This window comes from Elaeis guineensis, chromosome 13 (genome assembly GCF_000442705.2).
Source record: "Elaeis guineensis isolate ETL-2024a chromosome 13, EG11, whole genome shotgun sequence".
NCBI classification, from domain to species: Eukaryota; Viridiplantae; Streptophyta; class Magnoliopsida; order Arecales; family Arecaceae; genus Elaeis; species Elaeis guineensis.
In genome coordinates, this window is record NC_026005.2 from 19795125 (window position 1) to 19803765 (window position 8641).

The following is an 8641-nucleotide window of genomic DNA, read 5'->3' on the forward strand; positions in this document are numbered from 1 at the left end:
AGGCGAGCGCGAGCAGCTTCGGGTCAGCCTGGAGAAGCTTGCTAAGGCTGAGGAGGAGCTTTCGATCGCCCAGGCCAACGCCGACATAGCGAAGGCGGAGGCAGAGTCGGTGAAGGACGCGCTCGGCCGGGCGGAAGAAGAGGCAAGGTCGGCGAAGGAGTCGGCCGGTCGGGCGGTTGAAGACTTCCGGGCCTCCGACCAGTATCGGGAGGAGATGCTCGAGTCGGGCTTCGCCTCGTACCGGGTGGGGTACGAAGACGGTCGGGATGCGGTCCGGGCCTTGTACCCGGAGCTGGACCTCAGCAGCATCGTCCCACCGGGGGCCGAGGAGGAAGCCACCGAGGAGATGGCCGACCAGCCATCGGGAGGCATCGTCGCTGCGGAGGAAGCCGTCCCGGAGCAAGCGGCGCCGACTGCCAGTCCCCCGCCGACCGAAGGACCAGCTTCGGCCGTCGACCCAGCGCCGACCGTGGCCGACACACCGGTCATCCCCGATCTTCCGTCGGTCGAGGAGATCGACTCAGAAGGGTGATCGGGCCTTGCCGACTTTCTTTTGTTTTTTCTATTTGTGAAATACTTGTAATCGGGCTTTGACCCGACTTTGTAAACTTTCCTTCAACTTTGAATGAAAACTTCTTCCATTTTTCCTTAGTCTATTTCTTTCAAATGTATGGTTGAATGCCTTCGTGAGTCACTAACCTATGTAAGTTGCTAACTCACATAAGTCGGTAGGACGTTCGGCAACCCGTGCTGCTACGAAGGTGGGGTAAGTCCCGACTTTGGATCGGCTTCCGATAGTCAAGGTCGTCAGTCGGGCACGTCTGTTGAGTCGGGAGCCGACCGAACGTGGCAAAGGTTCGGTAGTCGGGTCTCCACTGACGCGTTCAGTCGAATACCGTCCGGCGCATTCAGTCGGGGAAACGACGACAAGTCGGATCCCGATGCACTTGCGTCGGGCATTCTCGCCGTGTCTTTTGATATACGGTGGTAAGCCGAATATCGTCCGGCAGGTCGTGGCTCGGTCGGCAAGTCGTAGATGTGACTAAGGTCGCGTTGTGCGATAGACGGTGGTAAGCCGAATATCCTTCGACCGGCCGTAGCCTGGTCGGGAGTCGCGACGTCGGTCGCACAGGCATTTCGCCTCTCTTTGGTCGGGGCCCGATCGGCTTGTTAGCCGATGGTTCGGCCCGAAAGTTCGACCGTAGAAGGAGTGTAAACTCCCGTCAATATAGATGCATCGGTCCTCGCAAGAGTCCGATGTGTCGTCGAAGGTCGAAGGAGTGTCAACTCCCGTCCGTGTAGATGAGTCGGTCCTCGCAAGAGTCCGATGTGTCGTCGAAGGTCGAAGGAGTGTCAACTCCCGTCCGTGTAGATGAGTCGGTCCTCGCAAGAGTCCGATGGGTCACCGGTGATAAGGTCGTCGACTTCAGGTGGATACCGAGTCCAAGTCGGTATGTCGGGGCTTGAACGTGGTGAGAGTTGATCGCTAGTCGAAGAGTTAAAACTCCGAGTTTTCAAACTGAATTTGTATTCCGACTATCGAATTACAAAATTCACGGGTAATACAACTTCAAGTTGTCGGCGTTCCAAGTTCGGGGAATGGGTTTCCCTTCAAGGGTCTCCAGTCGGTAGGCCCTCGGACCGTAAGTGTCTGCCACCTTGTAGGGTCCTTCCCAATTTGGAGCCAACTTCCCTTGGTCCAAGGGCTTCGAGACCTCTGCCTTCCTCAAGACCAAGTCGCCAGGCCTGAAGAGCTTCGGTCTGACCTTGGCGTTGTAATACCGGGCGACCTTCTGTCGGTACGAAGCCATGCGAACTTGAGCCTCGTCTCGCAGTTCGGGGAGGAGGTCTAGGTCGGCCCTCCGACTCTCGGAGTTGTCCGACTCTTGATACCGCTCGACTCTTGAAGATGGCAGTCCAATCTCGAGCGGGATCATGGCCTCCGTTTCATAGGCCAAGCTGAAAGGTGACTCCCCGATCGGAATGCAGGGGGTCGTTCGGTAAGCCCACAGAACGGAGCCCAGCTCGTCGACCCAGAGGCCTTTGGCTTCGTTTAGTCGGGTCTTGAGTCCGTGGAGCAAGGTTCGGTTGGTCACCTCGACCTCGCCGTTGGACTGCGGGTGCCCGACTGAAGTCAATCGGTGCTTGATGTGGAACCTGGCGCAGAAGTCTCTGAAGTCCTGGTTGTCGAATTGCCGTCCATTGTCGGTGATGATCGTATGCGGCAACCCGAACCTGAAGATGATGGACTTCTGGACAAAGTCCTCCATCTTCCGCTCGGTAATCTGCGCCAGGGGCTCAGCCTCCACCCATTTGGTGAAGTAGTCGATGGCGACGACTATGAACTTCCTCTGACCCGATGCTGGTGGAAAAGGACCGAGAATATCAACCCCCCACTGGACGAAGGGCCATGGAGCGACAATAGGAGCAATTTGGCTGGCCGGTTGGTGTTGAATGTTGGCGTACTTTTGGCATGGCTCGCACCTCCGGACCAACTCGGCCGCGTCCTTCTTCATGGTAGGCCAGTAATAGCCCTGTCGCAGGACTTTGTAGGCCAGGGACTTGCCCCCCAAGTGGTTCCCGCAAATTCCTTCGTGCACCTCTCGGAGAGCGTAGTCGGCGTCGGTCGATCCCAGGAACCTAAGCAAGGGGAGGGAGAACGACCTCTTGTAGAATCGGCCATCCATCATTACATATTGAGAGGCCGACCATCGGAGTCGCTTGGCCTCCGCGGGATCTTCGGGGCCGATCCCGTCGGTCAGATACCGAACGATCGGGTCCATCCAACTTGGTTCGGTCGTTAGCTGCTGTACTTCTTCGACCCGATCGATGCTCGGCTGCTCGAGGTTCTCCACGAATGTCCGACCCAAAGAGTCGAAGGCCGATGTCGCCAATCTGGAGAGTGCGTCGGCACGGGCGTTCTCCGACCTAGGGATGTGGGAAATTTTAAAATACCTGAGGCGTGCCACGAGGTCCTTCACTTCCTGAAGGTATTTGACCATGGTCGGATCTCGCGCCTCGAATTCGCCCTTGACCTGCCCCACGATCAGCTGAGAGTCGGAGAATGCCCGAAGGCTGTCGACGCCCAGTTCTTTCGCCATCCTCAAGCCAGCGAGGAGTGCCTCGTATTCGGCTTGATTGTTGGAGGCCTTAAAGTCGAACCGAAGGGCGTACTCGGTGACCACCCCATCCGAATTCGTGAGCAGGAGCCCAGCCCCGCTTCCCTGAGCGTTTGAAGCTCCGTCGATGTGGAGTACCCAGGTGGAGATCGGGTCTGGCTCGGAGACCGCGTCTCGTCCCGGGCCTTCAGCTCCCGACCCTTGGTCGGTTGTCGGGCACTCGGCGATGAAGTCGGCCAAGACCTGAGCCTTCAAGGCAGGCCTTGGTCGGTACTGAATGTCGAACTCGTTGAGCTTCATTGCCCACTTCGCGAGTCGTCCAGATGTGTCCGGTCGACGCAGTATCGCCCTCAGGGGCTGGTTGGTGAGCACCACTATGGCATGAGCCTGGAAGTACGGACGGAGTCGTTGCGCGGAGACGGTCAGGGCAAAAATCATCTTTTCCATCTCCGAGTATCTGGCCTCGGCGCCGTGGAGTACCTTGCTGGTGTAGTAAATAGGCTGATGGGTTCGGCACTCGTTTTCTCGAATGAGCACCGAACTGATCGCCTCAGAAGATGTGGCCAAGTAGAGATACAAGGTTTCCCCGACTTGCGGCTTTACGAGCAGCGACGGGGAAGCCAAGTACTTCTTCAGGTCTTCGAAGGCCCGTTGGCACTCATCCGACCAAGAAAAACCGTTTGCGTGGTGCAAAGTTTTGAAAAACGGGAGGCACCTTTCAGCTGATCGAGAAATGAATCAGCTGAGAGCGATGATTTTTCCGTTCAGCTGTTGGACCTCCTTCTTGGTGTTCGGATGACGCATGTCGAGGATTGCCTTTATTTTCTCAGGGTTGGCCTCAATCCCTCTCTGAGAAACGAGGAATCCGAGGAACTTCCCTGAGGTCACCCCAAAAGCGCACTTGGTCGGGTTGAGCTTCATTCGGTGTTGCCGAAGGGTGCGGAAGGTCTCCTCGAGATCCTGAACATGATCCGGGATCTGCGCGCTCTTCACCAGCATGTCGTCCACGTACACCTCCATGTTGCGCCCGATCTGGTCTTTGAAGACCTTATTGACAAGTCGCTGGTAGGTGGCGCCGGCGTTCTTCAGTCCGAAGGGCATCACCCGATAACAGTAGAGGCCCTTGGGAGTCACGAACGCGGTATGCTCCTCGTCTTCAGGCGCCATCCGGATCTGGTTGTATCCGGCGAAGGCGTCCATGAAGCTGAGCAGTCGGAATCCGGACGTCGCATCCACCAGCTGGTCGATCTTGGAAAGTGGGAAGCTATCTTTTGGGCAGGCTCGGTTGAGGTCGGTATAGTCGATGCAGATCCTCCACTTCCCGTTGGCTTTTTTTACCATGACAACATTGGCGAGCCAATCGGGATACGTGGATTCTCGGATGAAGCCCGCTTCGAGTAGCTTGTCCACTTCTTCGTCGATGGCCCTCTGCCTCTCTGGAGCGAAGGACCTTTTCTTCTGCCTCACCGGCCTCATCGTTGGGTCGATGTTGAGTCGGTGGGTTATTGTTTCTGAGGGGATGCCCGACATATCGGCTTCCGACCAAGCAAATATGTCGGCGTTGGCCGTCAGCAGCTTCGTCAATCGTCGTCATTCGGGGTCGGGCAGTCGGGACCCGACCCAAATCTTCCGATCCGGATTTTCTGCTATCGGGATCGACACGAGCTGCTCGGCCGGCGAACCTCGCTCTTTCTCCTCCCGTTGGTCCAGCTTGTCGATTGTCAGGGAGCCCTTCGACTCGTCATTTTGAGCGGAGATTTGCAAGCACTGTCGGGCGAGCTGTTGATCCCCGTGCATCTCCCCGATTCCGTTTTTGGTCGGAAACCGAACGAGAAGATGGTACGTCGAGACGATTGCTTTGAGGGCGTTCAGTCCGGGTCGTCCGAGGATGGCATTGTAGGTCGAAGGAACTTGGACGACTGCGAAAGTTAAGTGGACCGTGCTTTGCCGTGGTTCGGTACCGACCGTCACGGGCAGGGTAATTTCTCCCTCTGTCGTGACAGCATCTCCGGCAAAGCCGATCAAGGGCATGGAGACCCTCTTAAGTCGGTCGATTGACAGGTGCATCCGGGAGAAGGTCGAGTAAAACAAAATTTTGTCGAACTTTCATTATCAACAAAAATTTATTTTACATCATAATTTGCTATTGTCGCCGACACAACAACAGCATCGTCGTGGGGAGTTTGGATGCCCCGAACATCATCCTCCGTAAAGGTGATTACGTCGTCCGTGCGCGGCTTTTTCATCGGCTCCCCTCCCGCAGACGTCCCCGGGCCTAGCCGCTTGGAGATCATGTTGATGACTCCGGCCGTCGGCTGATTGGTCGCCGCTTCTTCAGTCGGTTGGGGTCGTCGATCGGCAATCGGTTGGGTCGGCGGATCCTTCCGAAATTTACCGAGATACCCCCGGCGGATGAGAGCTTCGATCTCATCCTTCAGCTGGATGCACTGCTCGGTGTTGTGGCCGTGGCCTCGATGAAATCGGCAGTACTTCCGACGGTCGAGGCCTTTTGCCTTCAGAGGCGGAGGCCGTCGCAGGTATTCTTCCCCCTCGATCTCCATTAGAAATCTGTGCACGAGGAGCGGAAGAGGGTGTAGGAGTCATACCTGGGGCGTGCCGGCCTCGGGGTCTGTTGCCGGGGTGACTTTTGGATTCGTCGGGGCGGCGAGACCCGACTATCGATCGGGGGCCTGCTGGGTTCGGCGGGTTCCCGACCTTTCCTCCGCTTCTCTTTCGGGCCTCTGGGCTCGGCCAAGCATCGGTCGGATGCTCTCTCGTCCGCGCGCATGTATTTGTATGCGCACTCCAGTAGCTCGGCGTATGTCCGGGGGAGGGTCTTGTCCAGAGAGTAGGTGAATCGGGACGCCCTCAGCCCCCGCTTCATGGCTGAGATAGCCATGTCTTCGTTGAGGTCCCGGACCTCAAGCGTGGTCGTGTTGAATCACGCCACGAAGTGTCGGAGCGTCTCATTTTCCCCCTGTTTGAGGGAGAAAAGGCTATCCGACGTTCGCGACGGCTTTCGGCTGGTGCTGAAGTGGGCCACGAACGAGTGCTCGAGTTGCCCGAAGGAGTGGATACTTTCCGATCTAAGACCGGAGTACCAGGCCCTGGCAGCCTTGCGGAGTGTGGCGGGGAAGCCGATGCAAAAAAAGAGCTCGGTTGCCCCTTGGATCGTCATGAGAGCTTTATAGCTCTCGAGGTGGTCGACTGGGTCGGTGGAGCCGTCGTATGGCTCCACGTGTGGCATCTTGAACCGACTGAGAATCGGTTCGTCGAGGACTAGTCGGGAGAGAGATTGGGCGGTCTGAAAGTCGACGTCGTTCGAAGACTTCTGGCCGTCCATCTGCAACTGCACGAGCCGACGGTCGATTTCCTCAAACCGACGCTCATAGTCGTCCGCTCGTCGATGCTGGGAGACCCCGGGAGTGGAGTCTCCGGAAGATTCCGAGAGGGAGGCGACGGCGTGCGCGGTCGTTTCTCCTTCCTTGCCCGTTCCAGCAGGGAAGGAGAGGGCTGCTGGGACCGTCGGTCATCACGCCAGGGCCGCTCCTCCTCTTCTCTGCGGGAGCGCTGTTGAGGGGCGCTCGCGTAGAGGCGACGGGGATCGGCGCGGTCGTCGGCGGCTGCTCTGAAGGGCATTGGACGGGCCGCCGTTGTTGCTGGAGGCTCTTGACCGCGTCCGTCAGCACGGTCATCTGCCGTACGATGGCCGCGATCTGCGCCTCCGTGGTCACCGCGGGGTGTGGGGAGCTGGGCTCCGCCGCCGGCGGTGGCGGGGAGGCCTCTTCCCGGCGGGAAGAGCGCCTTGCCGATCCGGTGATCCTCGATCGTTGGGCTCTTGTCTTTGTCATTCTGTCCCCTACCTGGCGCGCCAATCTGTTGCGGCCAATCGCCTCGTCGTCCGATCATCGGGGAACGTGCACCTGCAAAAACGAAAAGTCCACACTGACCGGAGGCGGCTCCGGCGGGGACCCTCCGACGGTCAAGTCAGAGAGGTGACTGGGCAACAGTGAAATGAAGACAGAGAGCTCGATCGAGGGAGAGAGGGAGAGAGGAGCGAGCCTGTGGTTTTGGAGTCGAGAAGTGGGGGAGCGGATCCCTTGCACTGTTGCCTTCCCCGATTTATATAGTGGAGCACGGTATGGCGCCGTCATTAATGGCAGACAAGTGAGGAATCAACTCACTGTAGACTGTCAGAGTCGCCGTGAAAGTGTCATGTCGCCGTGGGGCTGTCAAATCACCAGGGTTGACAATGCCCTCGGCGGGACAATGCCCTAGATGGCCGTGCCGCATGCGCTGTCAGAACTGACAAGCTCTGGCGGCTGTACGGCGATCGGAGGAGTCGACCGACCCTAGGTCGGTGGCCAGCTGAGTGGCGTCGGGCCCCTCCGTTGGTCGGCGAGTCTTACGCGAGTCGGCCATCAGACCTCCGGGTTCAGTCGGTCGGGGGATGCCCGACATATCCTCAGTCGGTGAGGCCGTAATTGGCCGGTGATGGCGTCCGTCAGTCGGTCGCTCCGGCCGTCAGTCGGTCGGTCGGTCGTCCTCGGCCGTAAGTCGGTCGGTCGGTCCCTCCGACCGTAAGTCAGTCGGTCGGTCCTCCGGCCATCGGTCGGTCGGTGGGTATTCCTCAACAAGAAGAATAAAAAAGAGGGTGAAGACGAAGATTTCAGAGGAAGAAGAGATGCCTTCTCTAGGATCAGAAGAGCCCTTTTTATTATTTTTCAGAGGCTTAATTTTGGAATTATACAAACAAATTTCTCTCTAATTAGGAGATTGCATTCCTAATTAGAGAGATCTTCACAGCTCATTTCGATTTACATAGCTCATTTCAAAAACTCCCCTCAAGATGGGTTATAGATATCATAAAGACCCCATCTTGTCACGAATAAATGAAAAGAATGCACACTAAGACCTTTGGTCAAAATATCTGCTAGCTGACTAGCAGATCGCACATAAGGCATACAAATAATTTTAGCATCAAGCTTTTCCTTGATAAAATATCGATCGATCTCGATGTGCTTTGTTCGATCATGCTGTACTGGATTATTAGCAATATTGATTGCTGCCTTGTTGTCACAATATAGCATAAGAGGTGATGATTGATAAAGATCTAGTTCCAATAACAAGATCCGTAACCATAGAATTTCACATACACCATGTGCCATAGCTCGAAACTCTGCTTCAGCAGTAGATCGAGCAACTACATTCTGTTTCTTGCTTCGCCAAGTGACTAGATTACCTCCGATAAAAGTACAATAATCTGAGGTAGAGCGACGGTCCATCAAGTGATCCAGCCCAATCAGCATCAGTATAAATCTCCACTCATAGGTTGCCATGACAAGAATAAAGCAAACCTCGATCAGGAAGCTTTTGAGGTAATGAAGTATCCGTGTCACAACATCCATATGAACTGAACGTGGATCATGTATAAACTGACTTACCATACTAACGGCGAATGCAATATCAGACCGTGTATGAGATAGATAAATCAAATGCCCTACCAATCGTTGATAACGTTC